Source organism: Ananas comosus, unplaced genomic scaffold (genome assembly GCF_001540865.1).
Source record: "Ananas comosus cultivar F153 unplaced genomic scaffold, ASM154086v1, whole genome shotgun sequence".
Classification (NCBI taxonomy): Eukaryota; Viridiplantae; Streptophyta; class Magnoliopsida; order Poales; family Bromeliaceae; genus Ananas; species Ananas comosus.
This window is the reverse complement of record NW_017892114.1, coordinates 1-8,359: the sequence shown is the minus strand read 5'-3', so window position 1 is coordinate 8,359 and position 8,359 is coordinate 1. Positions and strand designations below refer to the sequence as shown.

Genomic DNA, 8,359 nt, shown 5'->3' with positions numbered 1-8,359 from the left:
TCTCTCTCTCCCTCTCTAACGTGAAGAAGAGAAGAAAAGAAGAGAAGAAGAAAGAGGAGAAGAGAAGAACAAGAAGAGGAAGAAGAAGAAGAAGATGGTGAAGAAGAAGCAAACAAGGTGGAGCTTCATCTTCTCATCTTCTCCTCTCCGTTGTGCTAGCTTAAGAGGTAAGCTGCTAACCCCTTCAATGGTAGATCTCTAGGGCTTGAGCTTTTGCTCTAGAATTGGATTTAGATGAATTCTAGCAAGCTTAATAGACGTTTGTTGCAAGAATGGAGATCAATTTGTGGATTTGCTGTAGTACAAATCTAGGGGCTCCAAAATGCGATTTATTATAGAGGGTTTGACTCTTTAACCCTCTGTAAACCTAATTGAGTAGTCACTGAACGCGTTGGCAAGCGACGGTTGGAATCCGTCGAGCCGTTACAAAGATATCAAGAAAAGCCGGACGGACATGATTGCCGCACTCCGCGAAAGCTTCCAAAAAATCATAAGGAAAGGAATCTGTCAGCCATCGTTGGGTCGTAGGAATAAACTCCAGAACAACTAGGATCGCCGATAGGAGGCATTGGCAGTCGCGCTTGAGTTGGGTCGAGCCGTGCGGCGTGCCGCGTAGGAGGCGATTAGTGCGAGTGACGACGAGCAAATCGGAACGCTATAAAAAGCCGTGGGGGCCATCCCCGAGCAATCGGCGTCGCCTTTATGTCTAATGTTTAATTCATCAATAATGTGTCATATTGACATCTTGCATTATACGGTGATAGATGATGTGTATGGTCGCTATACGCTTGCCATGTTCTTTGTAGAATAATTATTTAGCTTAATACTTATAATCTGAGCATCCTGAGTTTATATATGTGCAGTGGAACCCTTATAGTGTAAGTCTGATATGGAACTTTATGTACTTGACTAATTGCATTGAACGTTTAAGACGAAATGGCATTATAGCTAACAAAAGAACGAGTGACATATCTATGTAATGAAACTATGATATGATGTATACCTAAGATAGGTTATCTCGCGCAAGTGAAGGATTGGATTCATGCTCCGTCTGTAAATCTTGTATGGAAGCCCCACACGAAGTATTGCGCTCCGGATGTTGTCACCCACGGATTGTCCCTAATATGGCCCCCCAGACCGTCTCGTCCGTAGTGGAGTAATTCTCCCCTACCTTCGCAGATGCGCTATGAGCCGTAGGCGAGCCTTCGGGTAAAGCATGAGAGTTAATGACAAGAATGACGTTAATCAACGATTAGATAGCTTCACTTGACATGATAACAAGTATTGCTTACCTATTCATTGTACTGCAATTCATATAATTATGATTGGGCATAGTAGAAGTAGCTTTACTCCTGTCAATTCCGCTTCCTATCTATCTTCTATCGATTATCTACTCTGTGCCCGACTTGACCTAGTGGGGAGATCGGGAGTCCGGCCCGAAACCCACGGGAACGTAAGGAATTAGTCTCGGTGTTTTGAGTGAAGGAAATGAGAGAAAGAGAGAAAGACCCTCTCTATACACTCTCATTAGTGCAAAATTGCATAAAAGCCCCTCAACAAAGCTTCCCTCGCAACAGCCCAAAATGGGCATTTTCGCGCTCGGGGACCGGTCCTTGCGGTGAGAGACCGGTCCCTGAGAGACCGGTCCTTGCGGTGAGAGACCGGTCCCCGAAGGTCCAGTACTCAGCCTCAAGGACTTAGCCAAATTTCAGCCTTTTTCACCGTTTCTTCTCCATTTTCGCCCGTTTTCGCTCGTTTGACTTCCGATTCGTCTCAAATCGAACCGAGACTCTCCAAACATGTTTCCAAACATGTTTTCATCATCTTTTCATCCTCGCTAATGCCGGATTTAGCTCCCGGCCCAACATGGCCTTTCGGCTCCGTTTTAGCGCCTACGCGCACCGAAGCACCCGAATGCTTCCGGGCCTCACCGAACTTCACCGGAACCTTTCAAATGGTCTTCCAACCAAATGTACACCGTAACTTCATGATTTTAGAAGTCCGATACCTTACATCGGCGGTCTGTCGTCGGCGTGCCCGAACCGGACCAATTTGGGAGCGGTCTCGGGGCGTGACAGTTCCGACCTATGGTTCGAGTACCGAGAATTGTGGTTTAAAGCCTTGCACCAAAGCCCAAAATGATTGGACCTTGGTCAGCTCTCGGGTAGCCTGCAGCAGAGCTTGTACCGGAACAAGGTTGGTCTTGTACCGGTACAAGGGTTGATGGTTGTACCGGTACTGCCATCGGGCTTGTACCGGTACAGAGACGCAGACCCCGCAACCCGAGCCTCGGGTTTGCATTTTCGTGGGCCTTATACCGGTACAAGAGCCCGTGTACCGGTACAAGAAGGCAGTTTTCGTGCAGTTTGGTCTGCAGGGGTGTTTTTGCTATTATAGCACTTCTATAAGTGCACCCCACGCCCCTTAGGGCCTCCCCTGTGCAGAGACCAGCAGGAGTTGAGGTAGGAGGAGCTCTCTCTCCCTTCCTTTGCATTTTTACTCCTTTTGCTTGGTTTTTATTGGGTTTTCTCTCCTCTATTTGCATCTTGGTGGCTTCTCCACCATTGTTGATGGCTTAGAGCTTGGAGAGGAGCTAGTGGCTGCGGAGATCTTCAACATCACTTAGATTGGATACTTGTTGGAGGCTTCCAAAGAGGTTAGAAGCTTAGTTCTTCCATTTGATCCTTAATTTATTGGATTTCATGAGATGAAACCCTAGATTGTGATATTAGGGTTTATTTTGGGTATTTTGAATCTAGGGCTTTTGAAGCTAGATTGAGTGGATTAGAGGCTTCCATTAGGTTGGATTGGATGGACTCTAGCTCTCTTTTGGAGCTTTAGAAGAGATTTTTGCACTAGAGGTGAGTTCTCTCCACCTATGCTTGAAAGGCTTAATGATTGAACTTAGCGTCATTCGTTTCGATTAGATGACACTTGTTTTCATACCTTTAGGGTACTAGGAGTGTGGTGGACGCCTTCGTCGTGGCAAACGAAAGCTTTCGTTGACGACGGTGGGTTTGGCTTCGTGGAAATGGGGCGAAATGCCCTATTCTCTTTCTACTTGTTGAAAATATTTTTAAATGCATGCCTTGTGTATTATAAAAATTTCACTATATAGTAGAGCTATATGAGTAGAATGCATGCATACGGGAATAGTTTATTTTGCAGTGGAAATACATTCTTATGAGATTATGACTTGGAATTTGCTACTTTGGAACATAGTTGTCATGCTTTGAATAAAGAACAAGAGTGTCATCAAGGGGCCTTGAACTAGTAACTATGTAACTGCGACATTGAGACATATCGATAGCCTACATATCTGCTATATTCCATGTTTGAGACATGATGCACTTAGGGATAGGCTTGAGATACTTGACACATTCCATGTTATTAGACATGAGGATTGTACTTGCCGACAGATCGTTTGTGTGATTATTGCCATTGTGCTCATTCGACAATGCTTCTTGTGAGGCGTCGCTCCCTACAAGTTGGCACTCGGAGATAGGCCATCGCGATTCATATTCGCCGTGGGGATCGGGCGCCGAAGTGGATTGCCGTAGGCCAGGCTATTCTAGCGGTGGATGATGACTACCACGGCGGCATTAGGCTCCGGCACGGCCAGACAGGCTACGGGTGGTCTCAGGGCCTAGACAGCTTCGGTGGGTCTCTTCAGATTTGACTTTGAGTATTCTTTATGACATGTGGACAGATGATGACTTAGTGTATTACTTGGACATTGACTAGAATAGTAAACAACGGAACTTTACTATTTCGCATTGTACATTATTATAGTTGGAGACTTTTACTTCATGTATAGCTTGCTTTCATACTTATGTATTTATGCTAAGTAGAGATATCATGTTGTAGTAAGTTATATTTTTACTTACCTTTCGCCTTTCTACATTTATAGTCACTGACATCTTTTGTAGCTTTGGGCCTTGTGGTGCATTCACTGAAGTCAGTAATTGCCCACTGGGAACTATTTTTAATAGTTCTCACGCCCCTGTTTTATGGTTTACTTCTCAGAGCCTTCGGCACCGGCGGAGGCACGGGATCGCGGCAAGGGGATCGCTTAGCTAGCTAGCGAGGAGCGGTACTTTGCCTAGGTGGTTTACTCTTTCTTTTTGTAGTTGAGAGAGTGAGAGATTTTTGTATCCATGTATAGAGACCACCTATGTATCTACCTATAGCACTTGTATCAGGGATTTCCTTGTATCACTTTATGTTTTATTTAGTGGATTTACAGTTTTATCTTTATCCTTTGTTGTAGCATTTAGACATTTATTATGCTCTGATACTCCTACATGTCTTTTATTATTGCTTTTATTATTGTTGTTTTTAAACGCCTTATATGTTTTAGACGTATGGCGGGTCTGGGCACGTGCCGGGCGGGCTTCCGCTAGGTCCCGGGGCGTGACAACTAAACAAAGTTTCCAGTGGGCTCGGCATCTGACCTCGCCGACTTACCCACTAGGTCTATCAAGGCATAAGTATTTCAAAGGAAGGAGAGTAACCACTACTAATGCAACTAATACTATGCCTGCAAGAAGGAAGTCGGCGGATATATAATTCAATGCGATAATGGAAATGCATGCATGCTCCAATCATAAATAAGCTTTGGTTCTTACCTAATTCTTGCCGGTTAACTTTGTTAACCCCAATAACTCATAACCCAAATCTCGTCATAACAGGGGGCCTCGAACCACCCCTAGGGACCGTCGTCGGGGACCTCGCTCCCCGAGGTGACTATTTCCGGAAACTCACCGCTTGAGGGGGAGCTACCACCCTCAAGCCAAGACTTATCATGAGTATCGATCGAATCCCCAACTTGAGGATGCTTAGCCACTAGTTACAATGCCACCTTTATGCTAGGTACTCTACCCATTTGTTCATGTCACTTGCTAATCATTTTGTCACAATGTCACTATGGTTAAACCTATGTTTAACACCTACTTGTCAATGCCAATCTATCTCTCTATTGTCAATGTCATAGGTTGTAATAGGCTGAAATCTGATCATAGGCTAATTGTGATCAAAGTGACCACAATAATGCTAAAATGAAAATTAAGTGTTTCTAAACTTAATTAGAGGTTTGAGAACAGCATTTGGCATGTTTCGGAGGTGAGAGAGTAGGCTCGAATGGAATTGAAGTGACAAAGAACTCCAATTGCCATTGTTACTTGAGTGCTGAAATTCTAGTTAATTTGATCCAAAATGATCAAATTGATGCAAAATTGGGAATTAAATGTTACCAAATTAATTTGGTAGCTTGGGAAGCTTCTTTGGATGATACTAGATGTGCTCGAATGAAATAGGAAGTAATTAGTAATATTCGAAGCAAGGTGGAAGAGAAAAAGGGGCTGATTTTAATGTTGCTGCCAGGAAATTCTGCAAGTGCAGAATTGTATTGTGTACCTCAGTGAGGTACAAGCCTATAAATTTCAGCAGGACTGAAATGCAATTATGCTGATTTCTTGGGTTAAAGTGAAATTGTGTGGTCTTATCACTTATCCCCAATTCAGCTGAAGTGGTACACGTGCTGGTTACCCCTCTCCATCATCTTATTCTTATCCTTTCTTTTCTTTTTTTTCTCTTAGCCTTGAGTGCAAGCTAGGAAAAACAAAAAGAAAAGAGCTTGGAGAGTGGAGTTCTTCCTGTGGGGCGGCAAGGAGGGCCCTTGAGGCTGAGATTAGTTGGAGGGAGCATAGTGAAGCTTCCAATTAAGCAGATTGTGAGGAGCAGATTGTGAGGAGAAGCTAGTAAAGCAAGATTATTTCTTGTGACAGCTGAGGTAACTAGGAGGAATCCCAAATTAAGGTAAACTTAATGGAAGAATTACGTACTTGTCTTGGAAAGTAGTTAATGTGAAGTTCTTTATAGTATAAGCTGATGGAAGTGTAAACTAGCCCATTGTATGTAATAGGTATGAATGTAGTGATATATATACATAAGCTGAAATTAGAGTGCAATATTAAGCATCAAAATTGATGTTGCCAGCTGAAGCTGACAACTCGGTGCTTGCGGGTTGTAGAGCTGCTACCTCGTGAAGTTGAATTGAAGAAGGACTCAGTGAAGTTCTAAAATCAGGTATGGAAAAGCCATTTTCTGATTCGAAGAGTGTACTCCATCTCAATGAAATAATAAATATTAAGATGACCTATCTTAAATCTGAATTTAAAGGATGTTTATTAGTTAGAGGAGTTATAAAATATGGAATTGATTCTTGTGTGTTGAGATGATTGCAAATGGAGCAGATTTTGGCATTACTTCAGCATGGAAATTGAGTACTCTTGGAACTGAAATAGAGTAATTAAGTAACTAATTGAGATAAATTAGATTTCAGCATTGAGTTCTAATTGTTAGTAAGCTGAAAAGAAGCTAGTAAGCATCAAATTGAAAGAATTAGAATGATTATTTTATTAGAAGTTGGATCAATGAAGTTATTGAATAGCATTGATATTGGTAGCAGCACAAGAAGTAAAATTATGCATGATTCAGTTGTAGAGTAGGAATAATCTATTAGACAATCTATGGAAGGCTATATGTAATATAGTTAATAGGTGAATTGTGGATTAAATTAAATTAGAACCTACGGCAGAGTGCATTGTCTATACATATATATATGTATATGTTATTAATATATGCAAATGAGAGTAGAAATGCAAACTTGTAAAATATGTAAATGTGACTCTAGTCTAAGTTCTTTTATTCCTTTATGGATGAAAGTTAAACTTGCTCGAAAGTCTAAATTGACGTTCCAACAGGTCGACGACGCGCTAGTTACGGTAGAGACCGTTCTAGCTCTATTTACACCGAGTCGTGAGAGCTAATTGTCGACACACTTCGAGACGTGGATTCTAGTTGTTGACACCACTACAGGTGGGTGGTGCTATCCGAAGTCTTTGAATCACCTTTTATGTCTATAATATTTCATTGAGCATATTTACTTTGTAGTCATGCACTATAGGGTAGTGGCATTGTGAAAGTGATACTTGAATATGTGAATGCTTATCAATAGTGAGAAAATGTGAACTTAGAATGTGGACATAGAACCCTATGAATGCATGGACTATAACAATAGTAAACTTGGTGACATTCTAATTAGAGATTTGGTTAGCATCGAGAATTGGAATTGTGAAACTAGCATAAAGAACTAGTTAAAGTAAAGTGTGACATTGTTATTGGTTAAATCCTCTAAAGGAGGATCAGATCTTACTCACATAGTCTGTTTTAGCTTGGTGGTGGTCGCTCCCCCCAGGCAGTGCGCTCCGGAGTGGTCACTTGTTGGGCTAAAGTATTTGCCCTTGGACTGAAGTATTTGTCCAGCAGACGGTCCCGTCGGGAGGCAGCTTAGGGCCCGCCAGGGATTGAATGGGTGAGCTACAGTTAACCAAAGGGTTAGCTAGATTGATTGAGTATTGGTACATTACAGCATGCATGCATACTTATAGTTTCATATATCATTTCTTTCAGCTTTGTACAGGCATTATAGTAGTTACATGTTATAGTTGGTTACTATCTGTTTACTTCTTTTGTCTACATATGCCTGAATAGACCTAGTGGGTGAGTCGGCGAGGTCGGCGGCCGAACCCACTGGGAACTTTTCTGTAGTTCTCACACCACTAACCATACAGGTTCCAGTGCGAGCGTTGTGGCCGAGGATCACGGCAAGATCCCTGCAGTTTAGCTAGCTGACACCAGAGTTCTAGTGGTATACCATTTTGGGTTCATATGTCCTCTATTTTGATGTACAGAGACATGTAGAGGAATGTATAAAAGAGCATGTAAATAACTAAATGTTTCAGTTATTCAGTTATGTAAAGTTCAGTTTAAAGTTTTAAATTACAGTAAATTTCATGTATAGTTAGGTTACTATCACTTGTGTTTGTTGCTTGCCCTCGTGCAAGCCATGTATATTGAAATGTTATCCTGGAAATTGTTTACTTCTTTATACATGTACTCGTTGTTGTTGAGCCTTGGGCGGATAGAGGAGATTCTGTCCGTTCGGCGTCTGTGTACGGGCCCGGATCGACCAAATTGGCGATAGCGGGACGTGACATAGGTATTTACCATTGTCAAGACCAAGTCTTACCATCATGCAATCTCTAGGGTTCAACAATACATGTTCATCGCGGTTCCATATCTTTCTACTTTCCAATACATTAGAGAAAACATAATAAAACAACCAAAGTTCACATGTGAATTAACCCTACATGCTTGAGTGACTATAAAACCATATGTTCAAAATAGAGAAATAGACATAGTGTAAGGAAGTGAATTCTCGAAATTCGAGAGTTATACTTCGTCCAGGATCGACTATTTGTCGAGAGAATACCCTCTGGGGAAGTTAAAAATGTCC

At 42.0% G+C, this 8,359-nt stretch overlaps 1 long non-coding RNA gene across 1 annotated transcript; it reads left to right on the top strand.

Annotated features, from left to right (window-relative positions):
* The first annotated feature begins 5,539 nt into the window (after positions 1 to 5,539).
* LOC109705319 lies at positions 5,540 to 7,872 on the top strand. The gene is made up of 4 exons (XR_002214696.1): positions 5,540 to 5,817; positions 5,998 to 6,087; positions 6,765 to 6,879; positions 7,635 to 7,872. It is a non-coding gene; the product is annotated as an uncharacterized LOC109705319 (long non-coding RNA).
* Positions 7,873 to 8,359: the final 487 nt, after the last annotated feature.